Here is a 14356-nt window from a genome sequence, read left to right as displayed (position 1 = left end):
GAGGGTACACCCCATGAGCTGAGCTGTGGTTTTTTCTGTGCGAGCATGGGGAAGACATGAGAAGGTGGGATGGGAAACCCACCTCTGTCCTGGCAGCGTGGGTGCGTGAACTCAAGGAGGGAGGCACTAACCGAGGGGGTTCCGCTAAGGTGAAAGTAGCCTCAGCCTCCTGTGACCGAGCTGCCAGGTATTACAGAAGAGAGGATGATATGTCAGATCCCCTTGAAGGTACCTCGAGCATGTACGCCCAGAGAAAGAATGATAACCAAGGCTAGAGGGGCCCTGCCTCTAGCCAGGAAGAGGCACAGGAGAACCGGGTTTTCTGGACAGTGTGGATCCGATGGCCTGGCACATCAGAGCCACAAGAATATGATGTGCTGGTTGATACTGGGGCACAGTGTACTTTAATGCCATCAGGACATGTGGGGGCAGAACCTGTCTCCATTGCTGGGGTGACAAGGGGATCACAGCAGTTGACCCTGTAGGAAGCTGAGGTGAGCCTGACTGGGAAGGAGTGGCAAAAAGCATCCGATTGTGACTGGCCCAGAGGCCCCATGTATTTTGGGCATAGACTTCCTCCGGAATGGCTATTACAAAGACCCGAAAGGACTCAGGTGGGCATTTGGGATTGCTGCTGTGGAGGCAGAGGGCATTAGGCAATTAACACCCTGCCTGGACTATCAGAGAATCCTTCTGCAGTTGGGCTCCTGAAAGTGGAAGAGCAACGAGTGCCAATTGCCACCTCGACAGTGCACCGCCAGCAGTATTGGACAAATCGAGATGCTGTGATCCCATCCACAAGATGATCCGTGAGCTGGAGAGCCAAGGAGTGGTCAGTAAGACCCACTCACCCTTCAACAGCCCTATCTGGCCTGTGCACAAGTCTGACGGGGAACGGAGATTGACTGTGGACTATCGTGCCTTGAATGAAGTGACACCACCACTGAGCGCTGCTGTGCCGGACACGTTGGAGCTCCAGTACAAGCTGAAGTCCAAAGCAGTGAAGTGGTACGCCACTATTGACATTGCCAATGCATTTTTCTCCATTCCTGTGGCAGCAGACTGCAGGCCTCAGTTTGCCTTCACCTGGAGGGGTGCGCAGTACACCTGGAATCGACTGCCCCAGGGGTGGAAACACAGTCCCACCATCTGCCATGGACTGATCCAGGCTGCACTGGAAAAGGGTGAGGCCTCAGAACATCTGCAGTACATTGATGACATCATTGTGTGGGGGAACACGGCATCGGAGGTACTTGAGAAAGGAGAGAGAATCATCCAAATTCTCCTGGAAGCTGGTTTCGCCATCAAGAAGAGCAAAGTCAAGGAACCTGCCCGAGAGATCCAGTTCCTGGGAGTAAAGTGGCAAGATGGATGACGTCAGATTCCCACTGAGGTCATCAATAAGATCACAGCAATGTCTCCACCAACCAACAAGAAGGAAACACAAGCTTTCCTAGGTGCCATAGGTTTCTGGAGAATGCACATTCCTGAGTACAGCCAGATCGTGAGTCCTCTCTACCTGGTTACCCACAAGAAGAACGATTTCCACTGGGGCCCTGAACAGCAGCAAGCCTTCGCCCAGATCAAGCAGGAAATCGCTCATGCCGTAGCCCTTGGCCCAGTCAGGACAGGACCAGAGGTGAAGAACGTGCTCTACTCTGCAGCCGAGAACAATGGTCTGTCCTGGAGCCTCTGGCAGAAGGTGCCTGGTGAGACTCGGGGCCGACCACTGGGATTCTGGAGCCGAAGCTATAGAGGGTCCGAAGCCAAGTACACTCCCACAGAGAAAGAAATCTTGGCAGCTTATGAAGGAGTCCAAGCTGCCTCAGAAGTAATTGGCACAGAGGCACAACTCCTCCTGGCACCCCGACTACCGGTGCTGGGGTGGATGTTCAAAGGAAAGGTTCCTTCCACACATCACGCCACCGACGCTACTTGGAGCAAATGGATCACCCTCATCACGCAGCGCGCCCGAATTGGAAACCCAAGTCGCCCTGGGATCTTGGAAATAATTACAAACTGGCCAGAAGGTGAGACTTTTGGGTTATCTTCTGAAGAAGAAGAGGAGCAGGTGACACGTGCTGAAGAAGCCCCACCATATAACGAGCTACCAGAGAGTGAAAGACAATACGCCCTCTTCACTGATGGTTCCTGCCGAATTGTAGGTGCTAGCCGGAAATGGAAAGCCGCTGTATGGAGCCCCACACGACAAGTTGCACAGGCTACTGAAGGAGAAGGTGGATCGAGCCAATTTGCTGAACTCAAAGCTGTTCAATTAGCTCTGGACATAGCTGAAAGAGAGAAGTGACCAAAGCTCTACCTCTACACTGATTCATGGATGGTAGCCAATGCTCCGTGGGGTTGGCTGGAAAGGTGGAAGAAGGCAAACTGGCAGCACAGAGGAAAACCAATCTGGGCTGCTGAGGAGTGGAATGGCATTGCCACTCGGGTAGAGAAGCTATCCATGAAGGTCCATCATGTAGATGCTCACATCCCCAAGAGCTGGGCTAATGAAGAACATCATAACAACAAACAGGTAGATCAGGCTGTGAAAATAGAGGTGTCCCAGATAGACTTGGATTGGCAACATAAAGGAAAGTTGTTCCTAGCTCGATGGGCCCATATGCCTCAGGCCATCAGGGCAGAGATGCCACCTCTAAGTGGGCACAAGATTGAGGGGTGGATCTAACCATGGACAGTATCTCCCAGGTGATCCATGATTGTGAGACATGCGCTGCGATCAAGCAGGCCAAGTGAGTGAAGCCCCTGTGGTATGGTGGGCGATGGTCCAAATACAAGTATGGGGAGGCCTGGCAGATTGATTACATCACACTGCCTCAAACCCACCAAGGCAAGCGCTATGTGCTCACAATGGTAGAAGCCACCACTAGGTGGCTGGAGACCTACCCTGTGCCTCATGCTACTGCCCGGAACACCATCCTGGGCCTTGAAAAGCAAGTCCTTTGGAGGCATGGCACCCCTGAGAGAATCGAGTCTGACAATGGGACTCATTTCAAGAACAGCCTTATAAACACCTGGGCTAGAGAACATGGCATTGAGTGGGTGTACCACATCCCTTACCACGCACCAGCAGCTGGGAAGGTTGAGCGGTGTAATGGACTGCTTAAAACCACCCTGAAGGCACTGGGTGGGGGGACTTTCAAAAACTGGGAGGCGCATTTAGCAAGAGCCACCTGGTTAGTTAACACCCGAGGCTCCACCAGCCGAGCAGACCCTGCCCAATCCAAACCTCTACAAACAACAGATGGGGATAAGGTTCCAGTGGTGCACATGAGAGGTATGCTTGGAAAAACTGTTTGGGTTAATTCTGCCTCAAGCAAAGACAAACCAATCCCTGGGGTTGTCTTCGCTCAGGGACCAGCTTGCACCTGGTGGGTGATGCAAAAAGATGGAGAGACCTGATGCATACCTCAAGGGGACCTTGTTTTAGGGTGAACTACCCATGGCTCTGTACTTGTATCAGTATCTGCATATATATATGTATATAATTCGGGTGATGCATGTATTTATATGGTTCAAAAGGGTTACGTTTCACGTAACATGTTAGCATGGGAAAAATTCAGGGTGGATAATGTTGGGGTTTTAGGAGCTCTCCTGGTGGGTTTTTTTTGTTTTTTGTTTTGGTTTTTCTTTTTCTGTTAAAGGAATTTTCCCCATACAGGCTGCTAGGGGGAAAAATTGCTGGGTACTTCAGAAAAACAAAAGAGCTACCCACTGAGGGTGGGGTGCATCTGGCTACTCTTTTGTTTCACCTGGGTGTGTGGACAGTCGGTCCCCGGCATTTGGACAGAGAGAGAGGCTGCTTCTTCGGCTGCTTTTTCCTTCTACCAGAGAAACCCCAGGATCCCAAGCCCGCCTTCCCTGCCCCACTGGGAGCCGGGCTGTGGCTGCCCTGCCCCCACCATTGCTTCGAGCCTTCATTACGTTGTAGCCGTGCTCGCCCTGTCTGCCCAGACCTCCAGGGGGTTCCCACCACAGCTCTGCAGTTTGGATACATCTCGTCTGCCACCCAGGATTTGTGCTCGTCCCTGCCGTTCCAGCCTGCTGTTCCTGAGGATCCAGCCAGACACTGGGATCGGCTGCCCAGGGGTTGATGAAGCCTTTGTCCCATCCCTTCCCAGGAACCCAGGCCACCAGTGCCACGTGCTCCCCGAGTTCGCTCCGGAGCGCCCCCTGCAGCCACGGGGGAACCATCGCACCTGCCCTGCTCACTGGGAGCCGCCAGCGCCCCTGCCAGCTGCGAGCGGAACTGCACCCGAGGGGAAAGGGCCCGACAGCCGAGAAGGCTGGGACTGGGTTTGTGTTTGCTGTTACTGCCATAGTTGTTATTGTTTGTTTGACTGGTTATACACATATAGATATATAATAGTAAAGAACTGTTATTCCTATTTCCCACATCTTTGCCTAAAAGCCCCTTGATTTCAAAATTATAATAACTCGGAGGGAAGGCGGGTCACATCTGCCATTCCAAGGGAGGCTCCTGCCTTCCTTAGCAGACACCTGTCTTTCAAACCAAGACAACTTGCAGTTTACTTGTATAGCTAAATATGGGTTTTTATTACAGGGAGCCAAATTAATATTTTTTCAGCACTCAAAAAGAGAGATCCCACTTCCTCTTTCCTCCATCTTCCTTGTCTAATCAAACACTGTTTTCACCTTCTGTTAACTCTGGCACTTGTCTGCTTGCATTGTGAACTTACTCAAGCTAAACACACAGATATTTTTGCTCGGTTAGTGAATTGAGTCATCTTAGCATGTGACCAAAGAAGTAGTGCCAAGCTGGGAAAAGGCAACTACACAATTGAGAGTACAGAGACAGAGATCTCAGCTGCAAGGTGACACCAATTTACACGCACACATATACTCACACTCTCTCCACAAAACCTTACTATTACTGAACTTTTTATTGTAGGCAAAGTTATTACTGGAGCGAGGCACTGTGTTGCTGTTGATTTTATTATCACACATTATGGCTACACAGTTTTTGTATTAAAAAAATCTTGTCTAGATTTGGATAGAATTTGTTTAGTTTTATTTTATCGCAAGTGATAACAGCATGCAAGTCAATCATTGCCGGTTTATTTTTAAATACACTTCATGTAATCCAGGACTGTATCGGTAACTTTTTCCTGAAAAATGGGAAAAAACTTGCAGTCATTTGTGCTGACTATAAAGAGCTTAGGTGAGAAAAAGCAGAGGGAAAGAGGTTTTATTGTTAATGGGAGACACTGTCAAAATAAATATTCAATACAGAGAAGCAGAGTTACACAAAACCATCAAAGCACCCATCGGCTCCCTTGGCTTATTAAATAAAATACGCACATAAAATACAACAGTTAGAAAGATATTCAGTAAGTGTGTCCCCTGAAATATTGATAAAAAATTTTCAAAAATAAGATAATGGGAAAAAATTCTTCTTTTACCTTCCCCTTAGGTGACTTCTTAAAGCTCAATTCCCTCTAAGGGCTTGAGGTCAAGGTCAACCCTTTATATCTTTTAAGTGCTATATATGTCAGAGTATAGCACAACTACAGTACTGTTTTCAGGGCAAAGAGCAGAGAACAGACCTGTGCTGAGCACTGACGAGATAGCAGGTTGCAACCTTAATAAAATTAAGCCAGGCTCCGCCCTTCCAGGATTGTGATACCTACTCCGTGCTGTTTCTGGGGAAGAAGAATAATTACTTATTTATCAGCACTGAAATGAAGCAGCATGCTCCTTAAGAGATGCATTCCAGGAAATATTTGAAGTCTGAAATTACAAGCAGATTTGGATTAGTTAGGGAAGTTTTACACTTTTATCCCAAATCCTTCTATGCTCAAAAATCCAAGATGATACAATATATGAGCATTGCAGTATAAAATACCTCTCTGCAGCACAGGGCACAGACTTTCCAAGATATTTATTCTAACTGAAAACCAGCTAGCCAAGGGTCAGCATTGTGGCTACCTCAGTGCAAAGCTCTGTTGTTGTGCAGTTATTCTAACTGGGAAGCAGGGTATGCTACTGAAAGTTAAGTCTGAGCTGGTATCAGTCAAGGCTCATATTTTCATATGGCACTGAGCTGCCCTCTGTAGACACACCAGCTTACTCAGAACTTGCTCCAGCTTTATGTGTAAAGCTGCCCTCTGTGATGGAGACATAGCCAAAGTTTCAGGCTTTGGACAGAAGGATCTGCTTTACAGTCCAAGTAAGGTTCCATTGTCCTGCACCATTATCTGGGTGAGTCTATTGCTCATGTAATGAGCCATTTATTAATCACACCATGGAAAGCACCATGTTGCAAGTTCATCACTGTTTGCTGTTTGAAGCAGTATAACCCAAGCACTTAGAAGAGTCCCAAGGGAGTCAGGGACTCTGAAGCCGTGAGAGAGGTCATGTTGCACGTATTTACTGGTAGTACCCAATTATTCAGTCAGCATTAACTTACTCGTAATTGAGATAAAGCAGATAAGTGGATGGGCACAGCATTTCAAAGGAGTTCTAACAGTCCACTAGCTCAGCACATTATTTGGTTTTGGTAAAATACATGAACCATCAGTCCAGTGGAAATACGAGAGATATGGACTATAATCAAGAAACTGATAAACAGAGAAGCAAAAGGAGAAAGGTGATTTTAAAGCAGCCACGCTACCATTAAAGCTCACAGAATTGTTAAATAAAATCTTAAAAAAGGGACCCACTGCTCATTGAAAAAAACACTTGGAAGCTTTGATAGAATATCTAGCAAAGGATATTTCACTGTGTCCAACTGGAGAGAAATCTTGATAATCCGTGGTGCACAAAAGCATAATGTACAGGATACAAAACTCACAACAAGTTGAAAACAGAGATACTGTTATTACTTTTACTGCATGTTAAACATGTGTATTAGCAGGAATTAGTAGGAACACTAAGAACTTTCAAAATGTATGCACAGAACAGGTAGCTAACCCCAATACCTATTTTATTTCTTTTCAGAAGGCATTATCCTATGAAGTCCTATAACGTGGACTTTCAGGTCTATGGAATTCCAGTCCATCAATATCATCATATTCAGATGTGTAAAGTGACTTGTAGGGTTTTAAACACCTGATAACAGAATACTTCCATGTGAAATCACCAAGTTAATACAGGTTTACATCTCTTCACTACTGTTTAGTATTGTTGCAAACTTTGTGATGAAGAATTGAAAAGACAACAGAAACACCAGGAAAACCACACCAGACCCAGATTTTGGGTCTATCAAGCACACTTAGGGGATGCTACACAAGAGGAAAAATAATGTGTCAGAAACAACAGACCTGATTCAAAATCAGTTAAGACGTACTCAAACCCCCATAATATCAAAAAGGATCAAATAAAAAAATCAGAAAGGAAATCCATCAACAAAGGAAGAATGCTTGCCAAGCACTAACACACAAGCAAAGACATAACTCAGCAGCAGCATTTACTATGTTATTGGTTTATGCAGAAGAAATAATGTATATTATGTTCAATGTATTTTAAATACCATCTCTCAGAAGGATGTTTTTCCCTCATAACTGAACTGAACTACAAGCAAAAGACATGGGTCATCTTTACACGTTTGCTGCCCAGCTACTTCTTTGGACTTTCCTAGAAAGTACATGAGTTACCTTCTAGTAAGAACCAATAGTTTAGAAAGTTTTTAAGATCACTTTCCATTTTCCTAGATGAATTGCACAATACTGCTCACCAACACATGAATGAACAAGAATCTGAAGTTCTGTTTCATGATTCAGGTTCTAACACTACACATATAATTACTGGCAATAAATAATTTTTTTAAACTTGAACAAATTATTTCTTGCAAGGTTATATGTATGCCATGACTTGTAAATGTTCTTGTATAAATGATAAGCTCTTCTGAATAGAAGCATTTTCCCATTCATCATCTGTACACATCACATCATCTTTTAGCCAAATTCACATTACAATCGAATTAAAAATAAAAATTTTAAAAAGTGATCAATAAAGAATCTAGGTGTCTGAGTGATATGTTTCTGTCTCTACCTATGTGTATATTTTATTTAACATAAAGTCCCTGGGATAAAAAATGTCTGTAATTGCCATGAGGAGGCTACTTAGATTCTGGGTTTTTATAAAAAGAGAAACTGAACAACATTCTTACAATAATTCTTACACAGAATTTTTTAATATGCTGTGGAAATAGGTCTAAATCATTATCATTTGCAAATCAAGATACAATGACATAAAGAAGATTGCCTAAATTCACTGGCTACATCAAAAACCGAGCTGAGAGCAGACCAGCCCTGCTCCCTGTCCCCGACATTTCTTATGAAACTACAGGTCCTAAGGAGGGATGGCTGCAATCAGGCTGTGTCTGTGGTCTTAAGCAATGTGCTACCAATGCAGAAGCATTTCCCTGTCATTTAACTTAATGCAGGACATGTGACAGGAAACCCTGTCACCAAATGCAAGTGAAACCACATCCCTCTGCCATTACTATGCACCTTAGCAAAGCAAGCCAGGGTATTTTGGTAAAGTTACATCAGCTAGAACAGGAAATTGTTTTTTACTTCTTCTATATAAATGCAGTGCTTCAGCCAGCTTTAAGAACTGGATGAATCCTTTGAAGTCTGACCTAAAGTATGGAAGCAGAGGTGCTCTGTTACAGTACACACAACTGGGAAAAGCTAAACTATCTAAGTGACCTAGTGACAGCAGAGCTGTGGGACCTCTAACAATTCCAAGAGATAAAAAGAATTTTTAAAAAGCCACCATTGTTCTCAGTTTGCATGATGTAAACATAAAAATCCCCATCTGTAAACACAGAGAAAGGATTTCCCGCAAGTTAGGTGGGGTATTCAAAGCTTGTATCTGAAACAAATTGAGCCAAAAATGCAAGAATTCTTAGGACATTTAAACTCTTATACAAGGGTATGTGCCTGTGTCTGTATGTGCACATGTGAGTAAAATCCTAAGTGCTTCCTATCTCTTAATTGTTGCAGAGGTTATAACAGTGTTTGTACAACAGCAGTTTCCTTCTACTAATATTTATGTATTTTCTTTTTGAAAGTATTAAACTCTGGAGCAGGGACAATCTTGGTTTTGCTGTCTGAATCACTGAATGTGCTGTCAATTGTCTTACTAGACATCAGTAAATTATATTTCTGATACTAGAATGAATAGAACATATTCGTTTTAATATTTTAATCAACATACACTGTGGTCTCAAGAGAATATCCTGTAACAATTCATGCAGCTTGCAATGAAACCCTCAGATCGGCAGGAGCTGGTCTGTGCAGACTGGCAATGATTAGATGCAGTTCATATGGAAGTTTAAAAATGCATTATTTTTCCAGCTAGCTAAACACATTTTAAATGGAACTGAATTATGTACTGACCAACAAATCTCCAGCACTGCGATTAATCAAATCTCATTGTGGGTGAAATGTTTCCATTAGGATCCCAAGTTTCTACAAGGAGAGATGTCTGGATCTCTTCTGCTCAGAGTACCAAATCAAGAAGATCTGATTCAAAACCAGACATCTGACACAAAGAAATGCTCATAAGGCTTTGCCTCTTGTTGAAGGATGGAAAAATATAGGTCAAAATCTCAAGTTCTCATGAAAAACTCTGATACCAGCTTTGTTCAGCATTTCTGTAATTATGATCTTGCTAAAAAAAAAATATTTTGCTAAACAAAGATCTTTGGTTACACCAAACTAAAAATATTACATTTCACATCCACATAGAGAAGGCGAGAGACTGTCTTTAAACTCTAATGTAGTTCCAGTCAGTGTTGCACCATTGTGAACATGTCAATCTTACAATTAAAGAAAAGCCCTAGTTTATTGCTCCAGCAGAAGTCCTTGGCTGCTTTTTGATTTCACAAACTAAGTGAATTAGTCAACTAGTTGAGTTGAACACTGGTTCAATGGGTTTTTTTCCTTTTAAATAAAATAACTTTTTGCTATACTGGTGAAAAAACAAAAGCAGGAATTTTCCTTAACTCCTGAAAGGATGCAAGTTAGTGACTTGTCTACATACCTGAAATATCTATTTTTTCAAGAGTCAGCATTTGCCTGAAACTTATCTCAGTTTTTTCTTTGCTGACAAAAGACCATACCCTCACAGTTATGTTAGCTGATTAGTGAAATACATTTTTTAACTGAGGCAAATGCTCCTTTTTCCCACCTGTCATTTCATTAAGTCTGCAACTGCTGTCAGCTGAGCTGTTTTCACTTGTTTAGCACCTGCTGAATCTGCATTCAAATTGAATGGCACAGTCCCGAAAGACGATGATGTCTCAACGATCCCAAGTGAATTTTCTGTGGTCAAGAAAAAAATGTGATTAGATAGGCTCCAGATTCATTTGCAAGGACTACAGGAACAAAACAGCTACTCTGCCTTAGAAATTATCAGTTTCCTGGCCCAACCTCAAGCACCTCCAGAGTTCATGACAATGAAGGCGGAACAATACCATCTTAATTACTCTTCACACTGGTCTCAATGTGTCTGACTGGGTTTTTAAAGAACTGTGTGACAGTAAATAGCACAATTAACACATATATGGCGTTCAATACTGAGTGCTTCCATCTACTGAGACATGCTATAGCAGGGAGCAGCAGACTACAGTGAAAATCTGGGTTCATCACAGGACCCTTGTCCTCCTCACAATCACTCACAGATCACAAATATTTGCTAGTTATGCTCCATAGCACTCTGGTATGTTCATGACCTTTCCTCATCTTAAAATACATTAAAGAAAAATGCTGTAAAGACTTTTGCTGCTAGAGCTGTTCATGTTTCCACACCTTGGGGCTAGGTGGATACACAGAATGACAGAAATAACTTAGAATCATAATGACAGAATACGCTGAGTTGGAAGGCAACCATCAGGGTCATTGAGTCCAACTCATGGCCCATGTTGAAGACAGAGGCAAAGAACGCATTATACACTTCTGTTTATCCTTGTTTGTGAGATGACCATCCTCATTCTGTAATGGGCTGTAACTGTCTTTTACCATTAACTTTTTTGAAAAAACTCTTTCTATTGCTCCTCCAAAGTTCTTGCCAGCTTCATCTCTAACCAAGCCTTGGCCACACTAATTTTCTCCCTACACTGGCAAATAATATCTCTGTATTCTTCCCATGTCACCTGACCTTGGTTCCACTGGACATAACCTTCCTTTTCTGTCCTTTTTCCAAGATCCACATACAGCCAAGCTGTCCTTCTGCCTTGTCTGCTTGACTTGGGACATTCAGGAATAACCCTTCTTTTTATAGCATAAAACTACTCAGAGATGCCATAAAATGAATTTTTTTTGAGAGCAAAGAAAAAGAACCAGAATGAATTCTTCAAATTACTGTATAATGAAACACTTTTATGGCACTTCTGCATTTACACCATTCCTGCACTAAGGCAGAATTTTTAATTCTGATTCAAACTAAGTGATCTTTATCACACAGCCAGTCTTTGGAAAATAAGAAATTCTGTTTTCCCTGGAGCGGTACGTTTGTTCATATACTCCACATTGAGTGTAAAGCTCACAGTAAAACAAGCTCAGATGGGATCAGGATAAAAAGTATGAATGAAAAGAATAGGGAGTGTTCATGCAAACAGCTCTGTAAATAGATTTTAGAGGCTGTAAATAGCAACAGGAGCTAGCTGACCACTAGGAGCCAACTATTCCTGTTTTGGAGTAGTAACCTACTTGCTTATCTCAGCAGCTAAGTGACTTACACATAAATCATGGATTTATACACCTAGAGAAATGCTATCATCTCCAGAACAAGCAGTACATTCCAACGAAGTTTACATGTATTCTAAATACTCCTTCCAGGAAATCAAGACGTGTATGCACATGAGATAAACACTTACCTAGAGTGGGAAAGGTCAGTCTGTTGTGGCAGTGGATAACTTCTTGGTGTCTGCCAAAGTTTAAGTTTTCTTTGTGTTTCAGAAACTTGACACTACCAGTGTCAGGAAGGTCAGACAGCCAACTGTAGAATTTGTGTGAAAGAGCTAGTCTAGAAGCCAATGACCTGTCATATTTTTAGTCCAACAACAAGTTGATAGATACAGGGTTCACTAGAAATATGTCATTGACACTGCAATATTCATCCAGACTGGCCAGTTGCACAGGACCTAGTACTGATTGAGTTGTCACAGAGCAGGGTCACAGCAAATCATTTTGACATCTTGGGCAGCTTGCCAGGTCTTGCCTAGGAGAACTTTTGCTTCCTTTGTTTTGAGCAGGTGAGAGGAGAGTTTGAGGTGAGGCCAGCACAATTTTTCTACCTCCTCTCTCTCCACTCAGAGAAGCAAATCTTCAACAGTGTGCCTGAAATAGTAGGAGTGATCCATGTTTTCTGGGGATGTGAAAGATACTTATGAGAGTGGGACAGCTGGTCACTGCTCAGGAGTCAAAGGTATCTAACTGATCCAAGGCCAGACTTTGTCCACATGGAAATGACCTATTACAGGATGCTGCACATCAGTGACCCACCTTGCCTCTACCGTACTTACCACAGCAGATGGAGCAGGACACTGTGTGATAGGTCTGTGACCATTGTGCTGGACTCTACTCATTTTTTGTTGTCTGACTTGGTTTATACAAAGCTTGTTTATCACACAGCCAATCTCACTGCCCAGCAGGCCCAACCAACTCCTACAAATTCATTCAACCTTGAAGCTCCTCTGTCATTAGCAAAGTTTCCCTTCTATTGGTCTTATTGCCATCTTGGTTCTATTACCCTATCTCATTTTCATAGTGAAGTCAGGCAGTCAGGAGCAAATTATGATGAACACAGGTAGTTGTTGCAAACATATACAAAACTGGAGAGAAACTTGTGAATCAGGATGATCCGCAAAGGAACGGAGTAGCTTCAGGCTCAATAAAAACCAAATCATTTTACAGAGCTGACATTCTCTAAATCAAAGAAGTCTATTGATTGTCAAAATGTTTGGGTTTTTTTTTAACTCTATACCCCAAGGTTCATAAACAGAGAAAAATCTTCCTCTGTGGTATACCAGTGTTTAGTCTGCATATGCAAAAATTCACCTACAGTAATGAGATAGATAGCAAAAACCAAGACATAATACAGTGCCACAGCTACAAGACTGAAAGACCAAGATTCCAGAAGTGAAAAAAAAACCCAAACATGTTCCCTTTGATTGCTGCTGGATGAGTTTTGCAGAAGCTCAGGAGGGCAAGTAAGAAGGGAGTGCAAAGGGAGTAGGAGAAAAGCAAGCTTGGTAAGTCAGAAAGGAAGAACTCAGTAAAATGAGACAAAATCAAACAATGAGGAATGTTTTGTACTCACTGATACTAATTTCAGCTTTTCCTCAGTATACATTTTTTTCATAGAAGACGTTTTAGAAATGCTACATGTCTTCTTAGCTCAGTGTAGTTTATCATAGTTTAATCAGATTTGATAAGTGTTACCACATTCAGTGTTACTTTTCTGCACATTCATGCATAGTTTGTAATACAGATCTTGCAACGAAGTTGAAGTTCCCATGTTATTTCACAGTCTTTGAATATGTTACGATGATGAAATAAAAGGAGGATCAATGATCCAAAACAGTAAGAAGAAAATGTCAAGTCTTTTATTCGTGAGAAAACAATACCAAAAAATTACCTTATCTTATAAAAATCTTGTCCTAGGCTTTCATAGCACTATGCAGATTCAAGTGACTACTTTGGTATGTATGTTAAGAAGTTGTTTGCCTTCTCATCACCATTCATTACCCCTTCCCTCTCCCCATCCTTTCTTTTTCACGGCATTAGAGCTATAAGGCAAAAAGGAGAAAATGTTACCTTCCTCACATGCATAGCTACTCCCCAGGTGGGATATGAAGCTTCGCAGTAAAAACTGGTTGTCCTGCCAACCCAGAGAAATGAACGACCACTGATAAACTGGATGTTCCTGTGAATATTGTAAAGACACATATTGACAGTGTATTAGTGAAAAGCTGAGAGTTATGTGTGCTCTTTGATCCTCTCAAAGATATCACTCACCCTTCCCTGTACGTCTGTCTTCAAAACTGTCACCTGAATAACACCCTTCTCAGAGAATCAGAGTCAGCTTGGCAGAAAGGAAGAGATGATGCACCATAACCCCAGACAGAGTGGGACACTGTGCTTACAGGTGGTGTGCAGGACAGCTGAACAGAAGCCAGGATGCAGGCAAGGTAGTAGGAAAGGCAGTTAATCCACAAAACAAAAAAGGCTCGAAAAATGTGTTTGTGCCATTAAGCTATTTAAACCTCCCTACCCTCCTACACTGAAGTTGAATACCACTGTATCAATTTCTATTTACTGGATTTGGCCCTATGCATTCATTTTGTCCTCTGCTTGTGGTT

This window comes from Corvus moneduloides, chromosome 1, assembly GCF_009650955.1.
Source record: "Corvus moneduloides isolate bCorMon1 chromosome 1, bCorMon1.pri, whole genome shotgun sequence".
Lineage (NCBI taxonomy): Eukaryota > Metazoa > Chordata > Aves > Passeriformes > Corvidae > Corvus > Corvus moneduloides.
This window is presented reverse-complemented; position numbering follows the sequence as displayed.